General features: G+C 36.0%; 1 long non-coding RNA gene across 1 annotated transcript; it reads right to left on the bottom strand.

Annotated features, from left to right (window-relative positions):
• Window positions 1–858: 858 nt before the first annotated feature.
• On the bottom strand, window positions 859–16,967 carry LOC140233078 (uncharacterized). Its single transcript, XR_011901525.1, has 3 exons — window positions 16,948–16,967; window positions 10,720–10,787; window positions 859–1,124 (listed from the first exon to the last, which is right to left on the bottom strand). It is a non-coding gene; the product is annotated as an uncharacterized lncRNA (long non-coding RNA).
• Window positions 16,968–20,706: the final 3,739 nt, after the last annotated feature.

Below are 20,706 nucleotides of genomic sequence, written 5' to 3'. Positions count from 1 at the left end.
TGGACTTGTTTTGGTCCAAATATAGAATGAATATACATTGTATTACATTATTTGATTGAAATCAAGACATGCAGGTACTAATATTTTAGTATTCAGAATTTCGTCTGAAGGGAAAGAAAAATAAGAAACTAAATTTTAACAGGGAATTCAAAATTGCAAATAGAGGTCTTCTATCAAGGTACAAATTAAACATCTTGTTTATTCAACAGTGGTCATTCTACAACAGGGGATAAGATTCCTGTGTCATTTGGTGAATCCCATAATTCTTTTAAAAACTCTCGGTATATTTGTACTTCATGCTATAACACAAACCGGTTATTTAATTCGTGAAGCAGGTTAAAGGCGTGGAAATTCCCGTTTTACTATAGTAACTATGTAATAATAATAATGATGATGATAATAATAATAATAATAATAATAATAATAATGGTGGTGGTGGTAAGGATAATGATGATGATAGTAATAATAATAATAATGACAACAACAACAACAACAACTATGCAACGGATTGAGATCTGCTGATGCATTTAATGAAACCCTTGATAAGTGGATCTTATGCGGATTTTTTTTTTCTGCTTCTTGTCTATTAGTTGTTTCATAGCAGCAGGACCAGCCAAAAACTACGGGCTTCTGTTACCCATGGCGATAATCATCGTCTTTAACATCATCGTCTACTGCGTGGTCATGTACAAGCTGACGTGTGGTAGGAAAATGGCGACAAGCCAGCCTGACAGCGGAAGGGGCGCGGAGAGTCGCGCGGAAACCATACGGCGACTTAAGAACGCCATCGCCATCGCCACGCTCCTCGGGCTGACGTGGGCTTTTGGATTTCTGACCATCGCGGAAGGTCACGGCTTTTTCAGCGTTCTGTTCGTCGTATTTAACTCCTTCCAGGGAGTTTTCATCTTTTTCCTGTTTGGCGTCAGGCAGACAGAGGCGTGGGAGAAGCTGATGTCTTGGCGAGCTAGCCTCAGGCAGCAACTCTCGGGTCTGCAGTCTTGGAGCAATCCCAACGATGCGTCCTCAACCATGTCAACGGCAGGTGGCGCCACGGATCGGTACTGCACTGCTCGTAGTGTCCAAGCCAGCGCTGTGTCCAAGACAGACTATGCGTCCTCATCAAGCTATTATGCAGAAACGAAGATGTAAATAATTATAGAATTATTCCTGATCTTTACTCTATCAATATCAAGAGACACTTGGTATCATTCCGCATGGGGCATGCAGCTAACCCAGAAGGTGTCGACATACTGTATCTGCATTGTCGATCATGCATGTATGTCGACATGCTGTATCTGCATTGTAACATTGCGTTCGACATCAAATGATAACTGTAGAACGATTTAACAATAAACCGAAAAGATGATGTCGTACTCTATTCGATATTATTTTCCCTTATTAAACCAGATCATATTCTCGTAAAGAAAGTAGGAATCATCTCTAGTAAATGTAAATATTTTGACTGTCTTGTTTTTCAGTCATCGTGATATGAACACACCATTGTGTGTTACAGATATTTTGTAACCAGATTTAAAGATTTTTGTTTTAAACTCACCATCTTGCAGGGGCCAAGCCAAGTGAACAATGCTATGTATATTACGCGTCAGTTCTTATAGTTTCCAACAGCGCAATTCATTATTGTTGTATTTGTTCGAGACACAATGCATTGGCAAACATACCCTATAGATGAATCTGTGAACATGGCATTGGTTTAAACAACAACAACAACAACAACAACAACAACAACAACAACAACAACAACAACAACAACAACAACAACAACAACAACAACAACAATAACAACAACACGGAATCAATGACATAACCAAAAGTTTTACAGTCTCCGCATTCCAACTCGGAAGTATAACGTTGGATATTAGTTTGGTTCATTCAAGGGCATTATTTCATTGTTCCGAATTGCAGTCTGTATAGGCCTACATGCTTCCAGTGACTCTGCTGTCATGTAGAAATGAAGATATCAAAACAGTTTAAATTGATCTTTAAAAGCTTTAGGAAAATAATGATTTGAGCGACAGGATTTAGTACATTAAGTTCTTCCTAATGAACAGTATACAAAGTGTATACGATAAGCTGCTTTGTCTGCTTGTAATAATTCATTTGCATTGTGATATTTGTTCGTATTAGTTCTAACAGTGATAGGATAATTTTTAAGAGTTGTGTGTGCCTGAGTGCGTGTGTGTGTGTGTGTGTGTGTTTGTGTTTTTTGATCCATTTTAACATTGTTATACTGGCCAGTCATCAAAGTCCGACAACCTTCGATAAATAATTTGAGGCACCATTATGTGTTTTTGAATATGCCAGTACAATTTCATTCTGTACGAGGAACCTGTCAAAGAAACTTGCCTACACAAAAATGCATGAATGAGTCGGAAAAGATACAACTGGGGAGGCGAAAACCTAGCTATAGTATGATGAATTTTTAAAACTTGTCGTTGGTATAATAGTTGTTTTGATAGACATCGTAATCTGTTGTCATAAGTTGGTTTGTTTCATTCTTCGAAAAAATATAATGATAACAACACTATGCATTATAAACGCGTGAGTTGCCAACCTGGTGCTGGCAAATTGATATTCATTTGTGCTTTCATGATCAATTTCCGAATTATGATATATGTTTATTGTTATACGTGTATTCTTTAGAAGCTTACGCATGAACAAACCTCGTTGCTTTATTGTACACACATGATGATTTTACTACCGAATAAATGTTTTGTATAATTTTGTAGCGCAGTCTCCATAGTATCTTGATTTATGTAAGATATGTTACCTACTTTCTTAAACATTCATTCACAAAATACATGGAAACCACGTACATCCCATTATCCAAATATCACATAATTATTACTGTCATATACGCCTATATTGTAGTCTGATTAAAGTTTGCAACTTTTCGTTCCAATTTATAAACCACATACTGCAGACAAATTAACGGTTGTTCTGATATAGCAATGTTGACAGCAATGTGATAGTGCGATTGAGACATTCATGAAGCTATAATTATATTTGGGTCCTCAGAAGATACCGGGGGAAAATTGGGAAAAGGAAAACATGTAGCAACAAATCAAGAATGATCTATACCAGCCCGATGCAATGAGGCGAATAAAACAATGCCAAAAAATGTTGCCGCGCCCCAAAACTCTTGAGTAGAAGGGAAAGCACTTCACAATCGTGGAATTTGAGAGCACAGATTAACAACTTTATATGCTGAAGTCTGATTTGCATAGCAATAACCGAGCAGTATACAGAACATTCATGAACATGATAATGTCAGTGAACTTGTGTTATGGAGTAATTCTTCAACAAATACTGTCTTAAATTACATTTAAAGGATGACAGTGCCGATAAACGAGCTGTGGAGATTGTTTCAGTGTTTCGGCCCTGCCAATACACATGAAAATCAGGGTTTTTTTGTTTGTTGTTGTTGTTGCGATAATTATTGTTTGAGTGCATGGATGGTGATAAACGTTACGTTGGCTTGTATAGGATAAAACTACAGTTATGGAAAGAGTATAGTTTATTTTGTACATTTTGAAGAAAACATCGGGAAGATCAGTAAAGGAAAATTTGTACTGTAATCAAACCAATCTATCAATTTTCAGATTCTGCTTTTCTTTCTTTCTTTCTTTCTTTCTTTCTTTCTTTCTTTCTTTGTTTCTTTTTTTGTTTCTTTGTTTCTTTGTTTCTTTCTTTTTTTAGGGTGGGTTATCTAAAACCGATCAACTTCTACTTTTCGTGAAGGTGAAACTCATACACTCTTTGTGATAGAGCATGATTAATATCAATCAGTATCTTCTAAAAACAAAATAACTCTGCTGCCTACAATTACCTGTCCATATTTGCTATGATTACAACATCCAGGCACAACCAATGGATGGAAGGATTGACCACTCATTATAGTTTGTATCCATTCATAACATGAAAATGTGATTCATACTTTTCATTATGTTTAGTCTTGTTCAAGATGTCTTTTCCATTAAATTCTTTTCTTTAGTTTGTAGCCAAAAAAAAAAAAATCAACAACAACAAAAAACAAACAAACAAACAAACAAACACCTATACCAAATCTGTCTATCCTATAGTGGCAGCCAGTGAAGTTAGGTTCTTTATTCTGCTAACGTTTGGAATGTAAAATATAGGAAATGTTTTATGTTCTGAGTCTTTTTGGTCAATCCCCTTGAATGCGACGTGATACCTCTAGGTATCCTGAGGTTATACATTCGCAATTTCTTTTGATACGTTCAGCAGAATTTAGAGTGCTTTACAGGTCACTCTTACATTGCAGCTATAAAAGAATTTTTTATCATTTTGTTATCATTGATATTGTTATCATTATTATTATTGTCATCATTGTTGTAGGCCTAATTACCATCATTAATGTTGTTTATCATTATTATCATTATGATCAATATCAAATCTAATGATCACAGAGATCTGTGCAATCGTTTCTCATTCTTGCCATCAGGATTTTGAGTAGTACACAATAGTTAAATAATCGACGATTGAAATACGTTTTGTAGTCATTTTAAGATCTTCTGGCACTTCATGTCATGAAGTCTAACTCTTGCAGCTCTCTGGACCATCCATTTTGTGATTTAGATAATGATTTATTACAACAATGGTGTGACAAGTTTAAACAGTATACCTTCTTGGTATAATACATTCAATTCATTTATTTCATTCTCATTTTTCTTCCAACAAAACATACCATAGAGTAAATCAGGAATTATATCATAAGCATATTATATACATTACAAAGTACGAAAAATAAATAATAGTCAACAAACTTATATTTAAAGATGATGTGCATATTACACACTGGAAAATACTAAGTTATGTTTAGAGGGGAAAAAGAGAACTGACAGATCCACTAAAAAGCAATGTTTGTAGATTGTGGACCCCTTGATGTCGAGCTAGAGAGGACGCAAAATTTGGAGCTGCGCTTAAACCTTTACTTTTGACGGCCTAATTTCATTTGGACCAAGTTTTAACAGTTTTTTCTTTCCTGAAAGTAAAGAGCCATGCTTAGTTTCAAACGTCTCCGTGTGTCGAGTTCTGAGGATAAATCAGGAGAAGCGGACCAAGAGAAAACAGTAAGTGAAAGTGCCACTCCCATATCACCTTCCATTGCTGAGGTACGTACGGAAAATACCGAGTCTCTACTTCGTAACATTCTAGAAAAGGTGTCGATGCTTGATGGTATGTGCAAAAAAATTGATGTTATCTCCGAAAAAGTCACGAAGATAGAGGGAAACATTGAAAGCCTAGACACTAGAATATCTGACCTTGAACATGGAGTGTCATATATGGAGACAGAAATGGGAGAAATCAAGCAAGATCTTGGGGAAATTCGCAGAGTAAAGGCCGACCTTGAGTATGTAAATGAGCTACGCAGGAATGTTGTTGACCTTGTCAACCGCAGCAAGCAGAACAACGTCATATATACTACACGGGATTCCAGAAGGGGAAGAATCTTCGAATGGATCGCAGGATTGCGTAACATATGCCCGCGACTTCTTGGCGACTCATCTGAATATGCGTGAGGTGGAGATTGAGCGTGCTCATCGCACACCACGTGTACACCGCCCTACTGGGAACGAAGGTAGCCGCTCGAGACCACGCCCCATCCACATCAAGCTGCTGCGTTTCACTGATCGCGAAGCGATTCTGAAGCGTAGTTCCGTTCTGAAAGGTGTCACCATTCGCGGATCCAAAGTGGGCGTGAGCGACGATGTACACAAAGACACGCGGATGGAACACAAGCAGCTCATGGTCAAAGTGAAAAAGCTCAGGGAAGAAAATAAGTTCGCTTTCATCCCGAACTCGGTACCAAGACTTATCAAGTACAAAGACGGCCCTAAAGATTCCCCCGGTTCTCTGAAAACACTGAGGTTGTCAGATTTGCATAAAATGTAGGTCTTACAGTCGTAAGTGCATAGAATGATGTTCTATGGAGGTAGCTATTCTGTCCATCACGTCTATTATAAAATGTGTGTTTAAAATAAAGACAAAATTGCTATCAAGAGATGTAACTATTATAAACGACATATACTATATAGGTTTTTTGCTCGAGGTAACAAAGTCAAATAATGTGAGTTATTTTATTTCATGCTGCTTTAGAAGGCCAAAATACTCAAATGACGAGCTCCTTTTTGCACGCCATGGAAATGTATGCTGGCGGAAAAACGAAAATCGCAAATCAGCAATTTTCGTTTTTTACTGTTTCTTTTGGGTGGTGGTGGTTTTTGTTTTGTTTCACTTCAAATCTGCCTACAAATCTAGGCCAAAAACTCAATTCACATCACTTGTTCATACTGTGCCTTTTGAGTCTCGGAATGAAAATACATGCCAATTTCCTTCTCATATTGTATCTGTACAATCCGTATAATACTGTGAGAATGTTTTACGTACGTCATGAGTGAGCCAATTGATATCAAGCTCTGTTCTTTGAATGTGAGGGGACTCGGAAACCCCTTTAAAAGACGATGTGTTTTTAATTGGATAAGAAATTCAGATTATCATGTGATTTTTTTACAAGAAACACATTCTTCACCAGATTCAGAAAAAAGATGGTGTCAAGAATGGGGATATAAAATCATATTCAACCATGGTCGATCTGACAGTGCAGGAGTATGTATGCTTCTGAAACCTTCTGCAACTTTTGAAATAGTGAATACTGTCAGAGATGACAATGGGAGAATATTGTTGGTCATCCTGAAAGTAAATGCAAATTTGTTAACACTCGGTAATATTTACGGCCCCAATAATGACAAAGATAGTTTTTTTACTGATCTGCATAAGCTACTTGCAATGCACGGGGAAGAACCATATGTAATCGGTGGTGATTTTAACACAATTTTAGATGCTAAGTTAGATAAATTTCCCAATTTGATTCAAAATCATCCACGATGCTTCAAGGCCATAACCGATATAATATTAGATTTTGATTTGATTGATATATGGAGATCCTTTAATTTATCAAAATTGAAATACACTTGGATGTCTCATGACAGTAAGATAGGAAGTCGTATTGATTATTTTTTGATATCCCAAAGCTTAACCACTTCAGTTGAAAAATGTGATATCCGCTTTGGATATAAAACAGACCATTCTTTGATTTCTTTGATGTTAATGAAGTCCGTTGTAAAGCGGGGGCCGGGATTTTGGAAACTCAACACATCTATTCTAGCTTCGGCAAAAAACGTTGAAAAGATACAAAGTGTAGTAGATTTAGTTTTGATCGAAAACAAAGATTTGAACCCAATAAAGACTTGGGAATATTTGAAATATAAAGTAAGACAAAAGTGTATTCAAATTTCAAAAGAAAATAAAAGTGTTCGTCAGAAAAGATTGAGTAAATTAGAATCAGAAATTAATAAATTGCGTAATATAGATAATTTGAAAGATCACAACGTGTTATTGAATGATCTTAAAAGGAAAGAAAGGGAATATGAAGAATTACAGGAAGAAGTCGTGCGTGGTATAATTGTCCGCACCAAAGCCAAATGGATTGCTGAAGGTGAACGTAATACTAAGTATTTTTTTAATTTGGAAAAGAGAAATTATCAACAGAAGTGTATTTCTCGATTATGTACTAACAATGGCATCTTAACCGATGCAACTGATATTCTTGAAGAAGAAAGGTTATTTTATCTCCGATTATATACCAAAGACAATATGAAAAGGTTAGATGTTGATCCCATTAAAAATTTGGTGTTACCCACACTGCATCAGAATGAAGAACGATTCATTGGGGGAAAGATTTCAGAGAAAGAATGTTATGAATCTATAATGTCGTTTGCAAACGATAAAACACCGGGATCTGATGGTTTACCCATTGAGTTTTACAAAATATTTTGGTCTCAGATTAGAGATTTGTTATGTTCTATGTATAATAAATGTTTTGAGGAAAAATCTCTTCCACATTCAATGCGAAGAAGCATTATAACTTTGATTCCAAAAAAAGGTAAAGACCTGTTACTTTTAAAGAACTGGCGTCCAATATCACTTCTTAATAGTGATTATAAGATTTTGGCAAAAATTCTCTCCCAAAGACTTAAAAAGGTTTTACCTTATATAATAAGTAGGGATCAATATGGTTTCCTGAAAGGTAGATACATAGGAGAAATTATACGGTTGTTCATTGATATAAAACATTATTGTGAAATGCATAACGTGGAAGGTATTGCTTTAAGCATTGATTTTGAAAAAGCCTTTGATATGTTAGATTGGGATTTCTTATATAATGCTCTCTATACCTTTGGTTTTGACCAGTCTTTTATTCAGTGGGTCAAATTGCTGTATTGCAAAATTGAGGGTTGTGTAATAAATAATGGGTTTTCTTCGAAATCTTTTGATATACAACGTGGAGTGAGACAAGGTTGTCCTTTATCTCCATATCTTTTTATAATTGCAGTTGAGTTACTTGGCTGTTTAATGCGACAAAATGAGGAAATCAAGGGATTAAGAATATACGATATGGATGTGAAAATATGTCAATATGCAGACGACACAATTATGTTTTTGAAGCCGAATGAATTGAATCTAAGAAAATGTCTTGGAGTGTTGGATAGTTTCAGAGAAATGTCAGGCCTAAAAATAAACCTTGAGAAATGCAATGTAGTCAGACTTGGAGGTTTTTCAGAAACATTGTGTCGAGACATTCCATTTATTTGGCCAACAGATTTGTTTATGTATCTAGGAATAAAGATTCCCCTCTCTGATTGTATCAACGATTATGATTTGAATTTCAGACCTCAAATTGCAGAAATAAGAGCACTTTTGAATTTGTGGAATTGTAGATCTTTGACACTGTATGGAAAAATTGTTATCATAAAATCTTTAATAATTCCAAAATTGATTTATCCTTTAAGTATTTTGCCAAATCCTCCTTCATCTTTCTTTGATGAGGTTCAAAAATTATTCTTTGGGTTTTTATGGAGTTATAAGAACGATAAGATAAAACGTTCTTTGTTGTATAATGATTATGATGAGGGTGGTCTGAAAATGCCGCATCTGCAATCTTTTACCTCTGGTTTGAAAATAACTTGGGTAAAGAGGTACCTTGATGAAGAAAATGAGAGTAAACATAAAATTTTTCTTAGAATGTATGTAAAAACTATGGGCGGTGATATGTTCTTTAAATGGAATCTTTCACCCCGGCACCTTATTCTAAATGATAATATTGATATTTTTTGGTACGATGTTCTTTTTGCATGGTGTCATTACAAGTACTACAATCCAGTTAAATTCAAGGAAATTGTTTCACAGCCATTATGGTTTAATTCCCATATTTTAGTTGATGGTCAGCCTATTTATTCTAGAAATTTGTTTCAATCAAACATGACTTACATAGGAGATATTATCAACCCTGATGGTTCCTTCATGAATTATGACCAAATATTACAGAAGTTTAATCCAGGGTCATTCTTGCTTTATTTTTCTATAGTATATGCAATTCCTCAAGAATGGAAATTCACCATAAAACAAAATATAGATTGTCAAAGTGTTGTATTACTTTCGAATCCTTGTGATCTTCTACTGAACAATTTTCTTAAATCCAAGAGAGTTTCAAATTTTTGTTACCCATACTTTGTGAAGAATCATAAAACCACACTTTCAGAGACAGACCATCAAGTAAAATGGGAAACTGATCTGTTGTTGAACTTACAAGATTCTTTGTTATGGAAGTCTCGTTTTTCTTTGATCTATAGATCATCGATAGAGAATAGAATTCGTAATTTTCAATTTAAGTTCGTACATAGAAAAATCGCTACTCAATATTATCTATGTAAAATAGGTATCAGTGATTCTGCAATTTGTAATTTTTGTGACTGTCATCCACAAACATTAATACATTTATTTCTGAAATGTACCCATGTGTCATCTTTCTGGTATGAAGTATTTTTTTGGCTCAAAGCTAAAAACGTCCGCAATGTTATGTTCACAAATGAAGAAATCTGTTTTGGAACTTTGCATGTTGAAAGGGGACATTTCGTGAATACAATTATCTATTATGCAAAATATTTTATATTTTCTTGTAAAATCAAAAATATCATTCCAACTCTAAGTCCGTTTCTGTTTTCTATGAAGCATTTGGAAAATACAGAACGTATCATAGCTATGAAAAAGAATCGTCTAGATTTTCATGTGAGTAAATGGCAAGCTCTTATACCATAGTTTTCTATGTTATTTGTTTTTTTCCATAATGTACTATTCATTATTATGCATGTATTTGTTATATGAAGCAGCATGTGAATTGGGAAAATAAAGTTGGAGAAAAAAAAAAAAAAAAAGATTGTGGACCACTCAAGAGTTTCTTCAAAATTACTGTAATTACAAATACATAACACAAAAGTAATTAAGACAGAATGGAACAAACAACAGTGACACAACAACATGGCATGACTAAACTGAGGGGAATACGATTGAAAGGAATGAGGCAAAAACAAAAACAACTAGAGATTGTAATTTGTCATCACTGACAAATTAAGGTGATCCGATTTTTTTTTTTTATCAATGATTCGACTCCTGATCGGAATAGGCATGACCATACAGGTTTCATCTGTGTTTAGAGACATTAGCCGTGTGATGTTTGGATTCTCATTTAGCAAAGGGAGTCATATCTGCCATGTTAGGTACCAAATTCTGTAGACACTATAACGAAGAAACAGCAACAAGTACATATGACCTTTGACCCACCTTTGCACTCCCAAGATGGCATCTGATGAAATAGTGGTTATTTTGGAAAATGATTCTTGCGACATCGTCTATACGTGTAAAAAATATGGGAAAGATAGGACAGGTATTCACCAAGATACAAGATGAAACATTAATGACCTTTGACCCTAATTTACATACCCAAGATGTTGTCCGATTAAGTACTTGTTATTTTATGAAATAATGTACATGATATGAACTAAACATGTGCAAAATATGGGGGTGATAGGGTTTTTCTTTCTTGAGTTATTGCAAAGAAAGTAGCAGAAAGAAAGAAATATCTCAATACATAGAAGTTAAGCTTTAATTTCAACCAAGATTCTTAACGTGATCCCGACATCGTATGAAAAAACGAAGGGCACATTATCGATAGCGCAAAGTCTTAGCTACAACATATTAGAATCTGGGAGAAATTCACCAAAGGGTAAGTGAGCTAGTGCTCGATAAAGACAATCATGTCAATTTTCACAATAAAAAAAAAATCCCTCCCATAAAGATAACACGTCATAACGAAAATACAGAAAGAAGAACATATGACCTTTGAACTCAATTTGCATAGACAAGCTGGCATCTGAGCAAAAAGAGGTTATTTTTTAAATGATCCTTGTAACATGGTCTTTGCGTGTGCAAAATATGGGAAAGATAGGACATGTATTCACCAAGATACAGGATGAAACATTTATGACCTTTGACCCTAATTTACATACCCAAGATGGTGTCCGATCAAGTACTTGTAAATTTATGAAATAATGTAAGTGACATAAACTAAACATGTGCAAAATATGGAAGTGATAGAGGCCGTTTTTCTTGAGTTATTGCAAAGAAAGTTGCAGAAATAAAGAAATATGTCAATATATCGAAGATATACTTGAATTTCAACCAAAATTTTTGACGTGATCCCGACAACGTATGAAAAAACAAAGGGCACATTACGGTAACGTAAAGTCTCAGCTACAACATATTAGAATCTGGGAGAAATTCACCAAAGGGTAAGTGAGCTAGGGCTCGATAAAGATAGTCATGTCAATTTTCATTTCCAGAAAAACTGCACTCCCATAGAGATAACACGTCATAACAAAGATACAGAAAGAAGTACATATGATCTTTGACCCCACTTTGCACTCCCAAGATGGCATCTGAGCAAAAAGCGGTTATTTTGTGAAATGATTCTTGTAACATGGCCTTTGCGTGTGCAAAATATGGCAAAAGATAGGACATGTATTCACCAAGATACAGGTTAAAACATTTATGACCTTTGACCCTAATTTACATACCCAAGATGGTGTCTGATCAAGTAGTTGTTATTTTATGAAATAATGTACGTGACATAAACTAAACATGTGCAAAATATGGGGATGATAGGGGCTGTTTTTCTTAAGTTATTGCAAAGAAAGTTGCAGAGAGAAAGAAATATCTCAATACATCGAAGATAAGTTTGATGTCAACCAAGTTTTTTGACGTGATCTCGGCGTCGTATGAAAAAATGGAGAATCACTGATGATAGCCCAAAGTCTCAGCTACAACATATTAAAATCTGGGAGAAATTTACAGAAGAGTAAGTGAGGTAGTGCTCGATAAAGACCGTCATGTCAATTTTCATTTCCAGAAAAATTCCCTCCCATAGAGATAACACGTAAACTGGTTAAATTTGACAAGGTTACATTATATCCATTTTCACGTGGTGAAGACATCATCCGATTAAAACTTTGATTAACAAAACTTAAAGAGTATTACATTGGCTACAACATACTAAAATCTGGAAGAAATTCACCGAAGGGTAATTGAGCTAGTCGTCGATAAAGACAATCATGTCAATTTTCACATCTACAAAAATTCCCTCCCATAGAGATAACACGTCATAATGAAGATAAAGAAAGAAGTACATATGACCTTTGACCCTACTTTGCACAGACAAGATGGCGTCTGAGCAAAAAGTGGTTATTTTGTGAAATGATTCTTGTAACATGGTCTTTACGTATGCAAAATATGGGAAAGATAAGACATGTATTCACCAAGATACAGGATGAAACATTTTTGACCTTTGACCCTAATTTACATACCCAAGAAGGTGCCCGATCAAGTAGTTGTTATTTTATGAAATAATGTACGTGACATAAACTAAACATGTGCAAAATATTGGGCTGATAGAGCTTGTTTTTCTTGAGTTATTGCAAAGAAAGTTGCAGAGAGAAAGAAATATCTCAATACATCGAAGATAAGTTTGATGTCAACCAAGTTTTTTGACGTGATCTCGGCGTCGTATGAAAAAATGGAGAATCACTGATGATAGCCCAAAGTCTCAGCTACAACATATTAAAATCTGGGAGAAATTTACAGAAGAGTAAGTGAGGTAGTGCTCGATAAAGACCGTCATGTCAATTTTCATTTCCAGAAAAATTCCCTCCCGTAGAGATAACACGTAAACTGGTTAAATTTGACAAGGTTACATTATATCCATTTTCACGTGGTGAAGACATCATCCGATTAAAACTTTGATTAACAAAACTTAAAGAGTATTACATTGGCTACAACATACTAAAATCTGGAAGAAATTCACCGAAGGGTAATTGAGCTAGTCGTCGATAAAGACAATCATGTCAATTTTCACATCTAGAAAAATTCCCTCCCATAGAGATAACACGTCATAATGAAGATAAAGAAAGAAGTACATATGACCTTTGACCCTACTTTGCACAGACAAGATGGCGTCTGAGCAAAAAGCGGTTATTTTGTGAAATGATTCTTGTAACATGGTCTTTACGTATGCAAAATATGGGAAAGATAAGACATGTATTCACCAAGATACAGGATGAAACATTTTTGACCTTTGACCCTAATTTACATACCCAAGAAGGTGCCTGATCAAGTAGTTGTTATTTTATGAAATAATGTACGTGACATAAACTAAACATGTGCAATATATTGGGCTGATAGAGCTTGTTTTTCTTGAGTTATTGCAAAGAAAGTTGCAGAAAGAAAGGAATATGAAAATACATGGAAGATAAGCTTTAATTTCAACCAAGTTTTTGGGCATGATGCCGACACAGTATGAAAGAACAAAGGGCACACTTACGATAGCCCAAAGTCTCAGCTACAACATACTAGAATATGGGAGAAATTCACCGAAGCATAAGTGAGCTAGTGCTCTATAAAGATAGTCATGTCAGTTTTCATTTCCAGAAAAACTGCACTCCCATAGAGATAACACGTAAACCGGTTAAATTTAACAATGTTACTTTTAATCCCTTTTTACGAGGTGATGCCGTCATCCAATCAAATTGCTGTTATTACATATCTGAAAGACCATTTAATAAGCTACAACATATTGAAATTTGGATGAAAATCAACTAAAGAATAAGTGAGATATGCTTGAATGAACTTGAAATTTGATGACGTCATTTTGAAAATTTACTTTTTTAACTTTATTAAGAAATTTGATATATTTTAATCATTTTTCCAGCATTGCCAACCCATGAAATGACATGTACAACTCATCAGCTTTCAGAATATGTAAAGAAAATGGGGGGTCACCGTCCATCCTGACGAGTAAAATCGGGTTTAAAATTGGCAGTTTTTTGGCATTGTTGCACTGTATATCGCCATTGACGCGCGCGCGGAATTTCAACTTTGACGGACCCGTATGACGTCATTTTGAGTGGGATTGACTTGAAACTTGGTAGAAATATTCCTTGACATTTCAGACATCCGATCAAAGTGAAAAAACGGGAAATTTTCATTGCATATGAGCTGTGCGTGCGTATATGTGCGCACGCGTACGCGTCCGTCCGATTTTTTCAATTTTTCAAAAAATGCTCCAAATGGTCTGAAACGTGTGCAAAAAAATTTTGAGCTCGATTTGAGCATACAAATATTTCAACGCGCGCGTACGCGCGCGTCTTAAGAGAAAATATGAATTTTGACAATATGAGTAGAATGCGCATAACTTGAAATATATGTGACGTAAATTTCATTGAAAAATTCCATTCCATTGATGAGATATGTTTGAGAATGTGTTTTCATATAATGACGTCATAGTGACGTCACGGTCGACTGATCACTATGATTTTATTAGACCCGTCGTCTTTGGGACATGATACATATATGGTATAAGTTTGAAATTGATAGGAAGAACACTTTCTGAGCTAATCGATACACAAATTTTGTCCAGAAATAAAGAAAGAAGAAGAAGAAGAAGAACACCCAACAAAGAATCCGTACAGATACAGAAGGTGATCCGAGAGGATACTCGGATCACCTAAAAATTAAAGGAAGAATTAAAGGAAAGAAGATGCACACTTTGATGACCATTCCTCCCCCCCCCCCCCCCCCCGGAAAGAGCTGTGTCTTATTAGTATTACATGAAGATTCTTGTCGGGATATTTCAAATTCATGTGAATATGTATCGCGTGCAATTAGGCCAACTGAGTACACTGTAAAAAATTGCTGTAAAAATTACAGTAATTTTTAACGGTAGAATGCTGTAGGAGCGATTTTACAGCAATTTGCCGTATTTTTAGGCGGTTCACGGTAATTTCCTGGAAGCATTACAACTTTAGTGCTGTTCTTTTCGCAGACAAATGTTACGGTAAATTACTGTAACAGAGCGCCCGAAGTGCATTCTGGGATACACAACGTCACACGCGCATATGCGCACCATGCGCGAGCGCAGAACATAAATCTCTGCAAACGTTGGGTGTCTGAAGGAGAACATAAGTTGCCAGTTATCTGTGGAAATCATCGAGAATCAAGTGCAAGTGTAAATTTCCCTGGTAAGTGGTGATGATGTTTTTTCTAAGGATCTTTTAGATCTGGAAATTTTGTGTCTATATTTTTCCAATATTATGTAATATTTCATGGAAATTTGACATTCAATTCATCGTACTCACTTTTCGCGCTTTCTGTCTTGTCTACGCAAGATGTGTGTGTTAATGTGTATGTTGTGTTGTCTACCTAAGATGTGTACGTGTGCGGGTAGCCCGACCAGACGCTGTTAATACGCTACGTATGTACAGCGGCGACTGGGCTGTGTATAGTTAGTGTGCGGGGTGTTTTATGTGTGTGGCTATTACTATGCCTATGCCTAACTATACACAGCCCAGTCGCTGTACATGGTACGTCGCGACAGGGTTACCAGTGTCTGGTCGGGCTAGCCTATGCCATGCAGATTCGAACGAGACGACTGGACTGGACTGGACTGAATGACTTTAATAACTTAGTTTTGAATGCTCAAATATTTCAACACAAGATCTATCTATAGAATGTTACAACAAGTTGAAATTATCTTATTAGTGCTTCTTAACATTTTATTGGTATCACGTCGCAGGGTGTGGTTTTTCATTCGCAGTAGACTAACATGCATAGGGTCTAACACTACAGTTAGTTTGCAAGAATCCACAGTCAATTGAAGGAGGCAGACTTAATCAGAAGAAGAGAAATCCTAATGCGTATCATGTACAAGTATGGTACTGTGCACTACATAATGTACGTGTATGGTCTATAGTTTACTGCATGCTATCCTAGCTGGCTGCCGGCTGACAATGACAATGACAATGATTGGCTATTCTAGGCGTCCTTCTTCTTCTTCTTCTGATTAAGTCTGCCTCCTTCAATAGACTGAAGATTCTTGCAGACTGGTGCTATTTACATTATAATACAATTTATTTACAGATATTTACAAGCACATAGAAAATTTGACGAAAATACTAGCCACTGTGATCAACCGTTAGACGGTTTCGAAATGATCCCACAGATGGCGCTGAAACAATTTCTGACGACAGGGAATTCCAGTTCCTTACAGTTCTTGGGAAGAACTTTGTCCTTTGTTCACAGCGCGCTACGCTAGCGTACAGCCTGCCTGTGTGAGCTGAGATCTATCTTCATTTGCATTGATTAGCACCTTCTGTCTCTTCTGACAACTGTAACACTGAATACTTGACCCATGCAGTCCCAATCAGGCATGCATAGTCAGGAGCAAACGATTTCAGCGGTTATCTTAGAAGTTATCAGAACATACATAAAAATGCACATATGGGACTAGATTCTAAATGTAAACAAGTAATGAATGCACCTCTAACTGTTAGTACTGCCGCTGCTTATTTTGACACCTCGGAAGGCATTGATGATATTAAATATATATTGTTAATCTTCGATCTGATTTAGCTGATAAAATAAAATCACATAGATAAAGAGTTATTTTATTTGATCTTTTACCGAGGGAGAGGGGTCCACAGTCGCGTCAGTGCAGGGAGTGACTGTTTTTATTTGTATGGCGCAGCAACGCAGGTAGCCCGACAGACAACGCAACCTTTTTCTTTTTCTTTTTCTTTTTTCCTACCATGATATATGCACTGTACTGCGCATGTGTATGTGCGGACAAATCCGACGTGACTGAATGGACCCCTCGCCCACGGTAAAAGATCATTTAATAAAAATAACTCTTTATCCCATGTGAAAAAGTACTTCAAGTACTGCAGGAAATACTGCAGTATTATTGCAGTACTACTGCAGTACTCGTAGTACTTTTGAAGTACTTGCAGTAATCATAGTATATTTGCAGTACTTATGAGGTAGTACTGCAGTACTTCTATGGTAGTACGGCAGTATTATAGCAGAACTACTGCAGTACTCGTAGTACTTTTGAGGTACTTGCAGTAATAATAGTACATTTGCAGTACTTTTGAGGTAGTATACTGCAGTACTTCTATGGTAGTACGGCAGTAATTGCAGTACTTTCGAGGTACTTGCAGTACTCACGCTATTCTCATTGTAATTTTGCAGTACTTTTGAGGTAGTACTGCAGTACTTCTATGGTAGTACGGCAGTAATTGCAGTACCTTCGAGGTACTTGCAGTACCAATGGTACTCACGCTATTCTCATTGCAATTTTGCAGTACTTTTGAGGTAGTACTGCAGTACTTCTATGGTAGTACGGCAGTAATTGCAGTTCCTTCGAGGTACTTGCAGTACTCACGCTATTCTCATTGTAATTTTGCAGTACTTTTGAGGTAGTACTGTAGTACAGTACTTCTATGGTAGTATATATACGGCAGTAAATCGCAGTACCTTACATCGAAATACTTGCATTACTCATGCCATTCTCATTTAAATTTTGTAGTGCTTTTTTGAGGCAGCACAGTACATTGTATAGTATTGCAGTACTTGAGAGGTAGTTTTATTGATGATTCTTCTGCAGATTATAAGTTGGAGTACTGCAGTACTTTTGATTTTTTTTTTGAAGTGGCTTATTGTCAGTACTACTATTATTTTTTCTTCCAAAATCTCTTCGAATATAATAGAGCATGTTACATTCTTGACAAACATAGGCTTATATCATTATCATTAAAATCAGATTGCATAAAATGTGTTTAAGTTTTTCTAAACACCAGCGCAAATAAAGTAACATACATGCGTTGTTTACCGGACCTTGCGAGGCATTTTTACGCTGGTTTCGAGCGGGAATGGGATAATTTCATGATTCACATCGGCTGTAAATCTTATACAATTTATGATTGTAGCGGCCGAAAGGATTAAAATGCGTTATTTTCTTTCGAAAATCTCTTCGCGTTTTGTACATCCGTTCTTGAAAAATAAGCGACAGGAATGAATCTAGAAGGTTGTGATTCTTTTTACACATCAGATATGTTCCTAATAGACCATTCTGAAAGAAAGAAAATGTTCATTGTGAAATGCGTTGTTAAAAATTGTGGTTATGAACAAACCCAGATCTATTCAAATTGTTAAATGCGTTAATTTCTTTTTCTGAACACCGACTAGGTAGCTTAACATGCGTTATTCAATTATTTTTACGCTATATACTGTCCACCGGCGAGATCGCGATGATTAAAGTAACATAACATTATGTGTCGTTTATCGTAACTTGTGAGATTCTTTTTTTCTTTTTTCTTTTTTTTTTACGCTGTTGGTGCCCAGTGGGAATGTGATAATTTCATAAATCATTTCGGCTGTCATCAAGATTCTCATACAATGTATTATCGTTGCACCCGAAGGGATTGAAGATGCGTTGTTCATTTTCTTCTGAAAATCCCTTCGCGTTTTGTACATCCCTTCTTGAAAAATATGCGACATGATTGAATTCAGAAAGTTTGTGATCCATTTTACGCAAATCTGTTCTTCGTAGACCATTCTGAAAGAAAGAAATATCTGCATTGTAAACTGCGTTGTTAAAATTGTGATAATAAACAAATCCAGATCAATTCAAAGAGTTAAATGCGTTTGTTTCTTCTTCTGAACACCGATTACGTAGCTTAACATGCGTTATTCAACTATTTTACGCTACTGTCATCCGGCGAGATCGCGATGATTTCAGAGTATGTGCGACGTTTAATACCTTAACTTGCGAGATTAGGTTATACGTTATACGTTGTTGGTGCCCATGCAGCGGGAATGCGAAGATTTCATGAATCATTTTGGCTGTATAATCTCATACAATGTATTATCGTTGCGCCCAGGATCAAAGATGCTTCTTTATCTTTTCCCGAAAATCCCTTCGCGTTGTATACATCCATTAAATTAATATGCGACAGGATTGCGTTATTTAACATTTTTTACGCTACTGTCAACCGGAGAGATCGCAATTGTATTAATCATTTCAGCTATAATCATATATTCGTACAATATTTTTGCTAACCAGCAAAAGAACAGGAAGTCGGGACTACAAATGTTACCTCCATTTTCTTATTTGGCACCATGACATAATCTGGTCTTGACTTCTATCCGTTCTCCGTTTCTTTTTCGCCAACACTGATTACTCGGGGCTTACAGCCAAACAAGATATAGGTCCCGTCATACTTCTCTTTAATCAACCCCATTTCGATTTCGATTTTAACCAGTTATCACTACATGTAATTATTGTGTTAACACCATATATTTTGTGTTCCACACATTGTAAAAAAGGTTAACTTACTGGTTTGATTTCTGTTATAATGCTCATGAGAAGTATGGAAAAGAAATGAATTTAATTGAATTGAAATGGAAAGGTTAATGTTGAGTTTTACACGCGTTCCAATTTTCATATTTGCCACGAGTGTCGCCTCAAAAGTTGGAGTGCGTTATCTTTTTTTGCTTGTTGCATTTTGTGGGCTGACCTATAAAATTACGCACACGAAATGATTATGTTTGATAATTAATAGTAGGAAGATCTGATGTTATCTTATTGCATTTTTTTTTTTTTTACCAAAGAAACATGGAAGGAACCGCGGTCTCTGCAAAATGGGAAAAACACGGGTGTAAATTCGAAATTCCGTGTTTGAAAAGCGGCAAGTCTACAAATGGTACCTAGTTCTGTTCACCTTGCCTACTATTATGCTGATCCTAACAGAATTTTGTAAGCATGACTACCTCCGTGTCTCAGAATAACGTGGCACACAGGGGATTTCCACCATGGCACATAAAGAGTTGAAATCCGATCAAATTTCTTCTGTTTTATTTTATCACGATGCGCCGAAAATGTACTAACCGGATCTCCGATAGCCCCCCCCCCCCCCCATTCGTGTCTACTTAGTATTTTGTGGCGCCAATCGAGTGCACGTGTGATCGCCAGCCCGCGCGCACGCACATATTGCTTCTATGACCACTGAGTGGGGTTTACTGTATAATCTTCTGTGGTTAATACATGTAGTAGCTACGCGCGCGTGCGTGTGCACAGTACCGCCGTTGAGTTGCATTTTCAAATTCTGTAAAACGTTACGCGTACAAAGCAAAATGGCAGCGCAGAGAACGAACATACACTTTTTGTAATACTATTCTCATTAATTCATTAAATTAGGCCTATGAATGATGAAAATTACTAGAAACAAATCCCCTTTGAATTCAACTTCCTTCTCATCTTCTTTTCTCTCTCTTTCTCTCTCCCTAATAGCCCAACATTTTTTCTTCCACTTTTCCTTCAACCATATTCTATTCCCTTCAATACTGTTCAAATTAAATAATTTAATCTAAATTATTATCAAC

The sequence above is a fragment of the Diadema setosum genome, chromosome 9 (assembly GCF_964275005.1).
Source record: "Diadema setosum chromosome 9, eeDiaSeto1, whole genome shotgun sequence".
NCBI classification, from domain to species: Eukaryota; Metazoa; Echinodermata; class Echinoidea; order Diadematoida; family Diadematidae; genus Diadema; species Diadema setosum.
This window is presented reverse-complemented; position numbering and strand designations above follow the sequence as displayed.